This window comes from Bos grunniens, chromosome 20, assembly GCF_055505025.1.
Source record: "Bos grunniens cultivar Pamir isolate PY7600 chromosome 20, Bosgru_T2T1.0, whole genome shotgun sequence".
In the NCBI taxonomy this organism is placed as follows: domain Eukaryota; kingdom Metazoa; phylum Chordata; class Mammalia; order Artiodactyla; family Bovidae; genus Bos; species Bos grunniens.
This window is the reverse complement of record NC_141184.1, coordinates 15,958,673-15,967,200: the sequence shown is the minus strand read 5'-3', so window position 1 is coordinate 15,967,200 and position 8,528 is coordinate 15,958,673. Positions and strand designations below refer to the sequence as shown.

The window sequence follows — 8,528 nt, the reverse complement described above, 5'->3', positions numbered from 1 at the left end:
GGATGGAAATTGTTCACTGCTGCTACAGGACTGCTGTTCTTCTACTCAGTGCTTTTAACGGGGTTCACCTGTCAGATCAAATTTCCCAAACCTGCGTAAAAGGTGATTGTAATCAGACGTGTCATTCCCTTCTGCTTATGGCAAATCTCCAAACAGGGCTCTTTCTGTCAGTAAAGTACTGAAATGTAGTCTTTCCCTTCCATTAAGAGGATTGCTTTCATTTTAGGGGCTCAGGGATTTTTTTTTTTCTTTTTCAGTTTTTTTCACTGTTCTTTTTGTTAACAAAAATGTATTACAAGTAACTATGGTTTCCTCTAGTTTAAAAAAAAAAAGTGCCTTTTTCCTTTGAGTAACAACATTGATGGGCCAGAGTTTCTGAATGTGTGGCTCTTAAATACAAACCAACTGATATTAAGGATTAATTTAGTCAACAAGGCAAGAATAGTCTTTGGTGCTTATTTCAACATTGTTTCTACTTGAATAAATTCACAGCTTAAAAGCCAAAAGATAGTGAGGTTGCCAGTAGTCTACCTAGTGACTGAAACTGAGTCTTTAAGATATACATTTTTAATGTATCAGAATATTTATATAAGTTTAAAATAGCCAATTTCGTTTGAAGCTTTAGTAGACTGTCCGACACCCATGCCTTTGGGGAAGCCTACAGCCTGTCTGGCTTGGTTTTCCTTTATCTGAAACTGCCTTAGAATTAGGGAAATAGATGTAAAGCCGTATTCAAGATGAGAATTCCTCAATACAACATTTTTGGACTCTTTTTTCTTACTCTTAAATCCTGGACTACATAATCAAAAACATATGTGAAGAAAGCAAATACGAAAGCTTTCTTGATGATTCTAAATTGGTGCTTATCGTGCCATCATTTTGTCATTTGACCAGTAAAGACATGAATCTGGGGGAGTTAAAGCAAAAGAAGTAGACACATTATAGAAGGCTTATTAATTTATAAATAAATGATGTTAAATGTGAATTCTCCTGGACTCAGAGGGAAACTTGGGAGAAACATAAAACCACCTTCAAAGGAAATGAAATGAGGAACAAATGTGATATTTGGGCCTTAGGAAAATATGAAGGTCAAGTGTACATGAGATAGAGATATATGATATTGCTATTCAATTTTCTATTTCAATGTGTACAGTTGTGCCAAGCATCCTTTTTCAAGAGCATAGTTCTTTTGCAAAAAGATTTCCCTCCAGGAATTTAAATATGTAAGTGAATGGAAGTACACAGCTTCAGAAGAAAAATTGCTTTTAATAAAATGACTGAGAGAAGTTTGGAGAAATGTACTTAACCAATGGTTCGTGGATTTTGAGATTTCATACACTAATAAAATTTTTATCCTTAAAAAGGCACAAGGCATATAGGCTCATGAAAAGAAACTTTTTTCTTTTTAATCAAGGACATATATCTTTATTTAAAACTGCACTCCTAATACAGGGGGCACAGGTTCAATCCTTGGTTGTGGAACTAAGATCCTGCATGCTGCATGGCACAGTCAAAAAATACATAAACTTTTAAAAAGACAAATACTTTTATGAAAAACTCTCTGAATTACTCTCTTCACTTTCCCATGAACAGGAAGGGTTAAAAACTCCTGGCCAAAAAGCAGTCATTGACTAAACATTTAAAACATGAACTACTTGGCTGACCAAAACAATGTCAGTTATAAATGAGGAAAATTTGGTCTCCATTTATAAGGATGCAAAGAAAAATTCATCTGATTAATCCCACAAATATCAGTGGCACTGTTATTTGGTATATTGTTTTTTCCTTCATCTTAGCATTTTTTTAATTGGAGGATAATTGCTTTACACTACTGTGTTGGTTTCTGCCATATATCAACATGAATCAGCCACAAGTACGCATATATCCCCTCCTTCCTGAATCCCTCTCCCATTTCCCTCTCCATCCCACCCCTTTAAGTTGTCATAGAGCACTGGGTTGAGCTCCCTGTGTCACATAGCAAATTCCCACTTGCTACTTATTTTACATACGGTAATATATATGTTTCCATGCTATTCTCTCAATTCATCCCACCTTCTCTTTCCCCCACTGTGTCCATAAGTCTGTTCTCTGTCGGCATCTCCATTGCTGCCCTGCAAATAGGTTCATCAGCACCATCCTTCTAGATTCCATACACGTGGTAATATACAACACTTGTCTCTTTCTGACTTACTTCACTCTAATAGGCCCTAGGTTCATCCACCTCATTAGGACTGACTCAAATGCATTCTTTTTAACAGTTGAGTAATATTCCATTGTGTATACGTACCACAATCTCTGTATCCATTCATCTGTTGATGGGTATCTGGTTGCTTCTGAGAGAGTCAATTCTTAGGCAAGTTGATGAGAAGTCTGGGATCTCAGAGGAGTTGAAAGGGGTCTGGGGCTCTTGAGAAGGAGAAAAGGATAAACTTTTTTTCTACATTCCTTCATCTCATAAAACGTTTTTTTCTTTAAGCCTAGAGCTGATGATTACAAAACAAACAACTCAGCTTAAACTCTGTACCAGTGATTATATAACAACAATGTATCCTGCTCCAGGACATGTTTCTACTTCTTAGGACCCTTTTGACTAATTCTGTCATCTTTAAATGTATATTATGGCAGTGGGTCTAGGAAGATCTTTCTATTGTTAGCTCTAATCCCTTTATCTTAAAATGTAAATCATGGGAGTTGGTCTGGTAAGACCTTTACAAAATTGAGACATTCTTCTGATTTACTGTAATAACAAATTGAAAAATGTATATAGCTCTCTTGCTAAGACTAGCAAAGGGGGCACGCTCCGTCCCCCTTCTGATGTCTATGTCAGAAGCTTCCTCTCTCTTTTTATACTTGAATAAAATTCTGCTATAGCAAGGAGAGATGAATCTCTTCAAGAAAATTAGAGATACCAGGGAAACATTTCTTGCAAAGATGGGTACTATAAAGACAGAAATGGTATAGACCTAACAGAAGCAGAAGATATGAAGAAGAGGTGGCAAGAATACACAGAATTATACAAAAATGATCTTCACAACCCAGATAGTCACAGTGGTGTGATCACTCACCTAGAGCGAGACATCCTGGAGTCCAAAGTCAAGTCACTATGAACAAAGCTAGTGGAAGTGATGGAATTCCAGCTGAGCTATTTCAAATCCTAAAAGATGATGCTGTGAAAGTGCTGCACTAAATTTGCCAGCAAATTTGGAAAACTCAGCAGTGGCCACAGGACTGGAAAAGGTCAGTTTTCATTCCAATCCCCAAGAAAGGTAACACCAAAGAATATTCAAACTACCGCATAATTGCACTCATCTCACACGTAGCAAAGAAATGCTCAAAATTCTCCAAATGAAGCTTCAACAGTACGTGAACCAAGAATATCCAGATGTTCAAGCTGGATTTAGAAAAGGCAGAAAAAACAGAGATCAAATTGCCAACGTGTGTTGGATCATAAAAAAAGCAAGAGAGCTCCAGAAAAACATCTATTTCTGCTTTATTGACTATGCCAAAGCCTTTGACTGTGTGGACCACAACAAACTGTGGAAAATTCTTAAAGAGATAGGAATACCAGACCACTTGACCTGCCTCCTGAGACATGTGTATGCAGGCCAAGAAGCAACAGTTAGAACTGGATATGGAACAACAGACTGGTTCCAAATTGGGAAAGGAGTACGTCAAGGCTGTATATTGTCACCCTGCCTATTTAACTTATATACAGAAGACATCATGCATCATGTGAAATGCCAGGCTGGATGAAGCACAAGTTGGAATCAATATTTCAAGAAATATCAATAACCTCAGATATGCAGATGACACCATCCTTATGGCAGAAAGAAAAGAGGAACTAAAGAGCCTCTTCATGAAAGCGAGAGAGGAGAGTGAAAAAGTTGGCTCAAAGCTCAACATTCAAAAAACTAAGATCATGGCATCCAGTCCCATCATTTCATGGCAAATAGATGGGGAAACAATGGATACAGTGACAGACTTTATTTTTTTGGTTTCCAAAATCACTGCAGATGGTGACTGCAGCCATGAAATTAAAAGACATTTGCTCCTTGGAAGAAAAGCTATGATCAACCTGGACAGCATATTAAAAAGCAGACATTACTTTACCAACAAAAGTCCATCTAGTCAAAGCTATGGTTTTTCCAGTAGTCATGTATGGATGTGAGAGTTGGACCATAAAGCAAGCTGAGCCCAGAAGAATTGATGCTTTTGAACTGTGGTGTTGGAGAAGACTCTTGAGAGTCCTTTGGACTGCAAAGAGATCCAACCAGTCCATCCTAAAGGAAATCAATCCCGAATACTCATTGGAAGGATTGATGCTGAAGCTGAAGCTCCAATACTTTGGCCACATGATGGGAAGAACTGACTCATTGGAAAGACCCAGATGTTGGGAAAGATTGACGGCACGAGGATAAGGGGACAACAGAGGATGAGATGAATGGACGGCATCACCAACTCAATGGGTATGAGTTTGAGCAAGCTCTGGGAGTTGGTGATGGGCAGGGATGCCTGGAGTGCTGTAGTCCATGGGGTCACAAAGAGTTGTACATGACTGAGTGCCTGAACTGAACTAAACTGAAAACTCTGCTATATAAAACCTTTTGAGTGATCAAGCCTGGTCCCTGGTCCAGAAGCTAAATCTTCTTCTTTGTAGATCATGAATCTGACATTGTTCACTTTAAGCTATCACTTCCATGCCCTAGCTATTGTTAAAAGTGCTGAATGAACACTGGGGTACACGTGTGCATGCTCAGTCACATCAGTGTGTCCAATTTTTTGTGACCCTTTGGACTCTAGCCTGCCAGGCTCCTATGTCCATAGGATTCTCCAGGTAAGGATACTGGAATGGGTTGCCATGCCCTCCCCCAGGGGATCTTCCTGACTCGGGGATACAATCCAAGCCTGCCTTGTGGGCAGACTCTTTACCACTGAGGAACCAGGGACACCCAGGGTACACGCGTATCTTTCACTAGTGCTTTTCTCAGGTTATATGCCCAGTAGCGGGATTGTTGGGCCATAATGTAGTTCTATTCCTAGCTTTTTAAGGACTCCACATACTGTTCTCCATAGTGGCTGTATCAATTTACATTCCCACCAACAAGGAAATAGTCACTCAAATCCAGGAAGCCCAGAGTCTGATACAGGATAAATCCAAAGAGAAATATACAAAGATACATAATTAATCAAACTAACAAAAATTAAACAGAAAGGAAAACTATTAAAAGCCACAAGGGAAAAGCAAAAAATGACATACAAAGGAATCCCCATAAGGCTAACAGATGATTTTTCAACAGAAACTCTGCAGGCCAGAAATGAGTGGAAGGATATATTTAAAGTGATGAAAGAGGAAATCCTAAATCAAGGTTACTCTACCCAGAAAGGATTTCATTTAGATTTGATGGTAAGAAAATTATCTTCCAAGCATCTGATTTCCAATATTGTGTAAATTGGTTAAAAATAAAGAGTAAAATAACTGCACTGTTATGCTGGGAAATAGAAATCAAAAGAATGAGAACTAATCTCATCAATCTTGAGGAAAGAATTTGGATTACAACAAAATAGTAAATTATCTAAATAGTAATTTTTTTTCCATAAATAAAACTTGAGTGAAATTTACTATATGTCAAAGCCTTATGTCTGTAAAGAAACAATGTAAATGTGTGTTCCTAAGCCAGTTTTGACAGTGGATGGACATCAATTGATGTTGAGTGTTACAATGAAGATAATGTGTTTCAATAGAGCATGGTATTTCATTTAATGAAAATTAAGATTTGGGGATGTTTTATGAGAACAAAGTGTGTAGCTGCTGCATTTAATAATTTTCCCAACTGAGGCAACTAAAGAATGTCTAGATTTTATCAGCACCAGATGGTTGACAACCATGTGCCTAGTGTACACCGAACCTTGGCCTTGACTCCTCTAACAACGGCAAGTGTGGTTCCTGGATGGTGGCCATGTGAGGCCTCTGCATCAGTGACCACAGACAGGCTGAAGATGGCCTGCTCTTAGGGTTGAGGCCAGGCGGGATCACCATGGCACACACCAGCTCTTGAGGACTTGAGTCCATCCCTAACATGCAGCAGCAGTGTTAGCTACTGGACAGGAGATTCAAGGTAAAGGGACAAAGCTGGTCACTGTGGAAAGGCTCATTTCACTCTCCGTTGCTTTTGCTGTAGGTACATTGGCACCCAGTGAGTGGAACCCTTTCTTCTCCGTAAAGCAGATGTTAAATACACATGAAGTGGTGAGCCAAACATGTGGTGAGTCCCCAAATAACTTGCCAGTGACGCACAAGTCTATGCAGTACCTTCCCTTTATTTAAGATCATTCATGAGAACGGAGCAATTGAGCTTCCTCCAGAGTTAAAATGGACGCTCAACATTTCCGGGCTGAGTGCATCACTCCCACACACAAAACACGTTCTGCTGAATACACAACTTCAAACCAAGGTTTTCTTCACTACAGTAAAATTAAATGTCATGAACCACGGTTGGGTTGAAATTCTGATTTCGGTACTTGGAGGACCACATTTCTGATAATTTTTCATTGCTGGAACACCGACTGGAGTTAGAAAAGAGAAAAATAACTCGGATTTTTTAATTCTCCCACACAACTTTAAGTGTAAATAAACTAAGGAAAGTGCCTCCTTGCTTTCGTTTATCCCTAAATGGGAATTTATAGCGATAAACACTAATCCAGGAGACTGATTTGATTGTTCTAATCACCCAAAAGCCTAGTGAGTTTTTTATGAGAAAAGGATGGAGTGAATTTATATGACTTTCATCAACGAGCACATCTATCTGCAAGAAATGCATGGTACTTAATATTAGTAATCATTTAAATACCCTCCATGGTTCAAAGAATCTGTTCTCTACCAGCACCACTAATCCACCCCCGAGCTATTTTACATAGGCCAGGACACACTGGTAATAATATGGACATTTCTCTGCTATTTTTCTTACCTAAAACAGCTGCTTGGTGGTTAATGTGTTTACATATTTCTTGCTGTGCTTTCAAGCATTAAGAGTTCAAATTTATTTCACTATAGAAACAAGAAACCGCATTGAACCCTAGTATCCAGTTTCACCGTTTCTTCTTCTCCAGTATAACCCACTGGCAACATCTTAAGTGTGGTACAGTCTAGACTACTGAGATGATAATTGGAGGGGACTTCTCCTTTTTTAATCCTGTGTAATGTAACCCATAAAAACCGAATAAGGTCCCTCCTCATCCACTGTTCACTAGTGGATGAGGATGAACTAATTTGGGGGATTAATTCCAGTATACTGGCCCTTCACAAATTCTAAAGAAAATTTCCTAGGTCAGGGTCTATTTATTACTCTATTACTATTATTTCTCTATTACCACCCAACCCACTCTTCTCAAACCTGCCATTTCATGGACTCAATCATGAGAAATCTTTGTCTAGGATTAACTTTGGGGCTTCCCTGATAGCTCAGTTGGTAAAGAATCTGCCTGCAATGCAGGAGACCCCGGTTGGATTCTTGGGTTGGGATGATCCCCTGGAGAAGGGAAAGGCTACCCACTCCAGTACTCTTGGGCTTCCCTAGTGGCTCAGCTGGTAAAGAATCTGCCTGCATGCGGGAGACCTGGGTTTGATCCCTGGGTTGGTTAGATCCCCTGGAGAAGGGAAAGGCTACTTACTCCAGTATATGGCCTGGAGAATTCCATGAACTGTAACAGTCCTTGGGGTCAGAGTCTGACATGACTGAGCAACTTTCACTTTTCAGGATTCACTTCACTTTTAAGTGCTTTATATTTGAGATTTGGCTTTTAATAACCCACTGCAAAAGACCTAAACCACCACCAAGAGATTTGAGACAATTCCTTCTTTTCTGAGGTTAAAGGACTGATGCACCTGCCTCACTGCTCCATAAAAGCGACTGCTGATACCAGTTTCCCAACCCTTCCCCATCTATGGAATATGAGCAGCCTGGGGTCGCCATTCCAGCCCTGGGGGAGAAAGCAAGGTGTGTCACAGAGGTGACGTACCTTCTGTTGGGACATACCTGTCCACCCCATAAAACCATCACCAGGCATATACACAAGCTAGTATTTCAGAAGTGAAACGGGTTTGTTTTAACCCCCTTACATGTAAGAGAGAAGCCTGCAATGTTCATCGCAGCACTGTTTATAATAGCCAGGACATGGAAGCAACCTAGATGTCCATCAGCAGATGAATGGATAAGAAAGCTGTGGTACATATACACAATGGAATATTACTCAGCCATTAAAAATACATTTGAATCAGTTCTAATGAGGTGGATGAAACTGGAGCCTATTATACAGAGTGAAGCCAGAAAGAAAAACACCAATACAGTATACTAATGCATATACATGGAATTTAGAAAGATGGTACCGACAACCCTGTATGCAAGACAGCAAAAGAGACACAGATGTATAGAACAGTCTTTTGGACTCTGTGGGAGAGGGAGGATAATTTGGGAGAATGGCATTAAAACATTTATAATATCATATAAGAAATGAATCACCAGCCCAGGTTC

General features: G+C 39.4%; 1 long non-coding RNA gene across 1 annotated transcript; it reads right to left on the bottom strand.

Annotated features, from left to right (window-relative positions):
- On the bottom strand, nucleotides 1-2,461 carry LOC147350133 (uncharacterized). The gene is made up of 2 exons (XR_015149092.1): nucleotides 2,288-2,461; nucleotides 1-91 (listed from the first exon to the last, which is right to left on the bottom strand). It is a non-coding gene; the product is annotated as an uncharacterized LOC147350133 (long non-coding RNA).
- Between the last annotated feature and the right edge of the window lie 6,067 nt (nucleotides 2,462-8,528).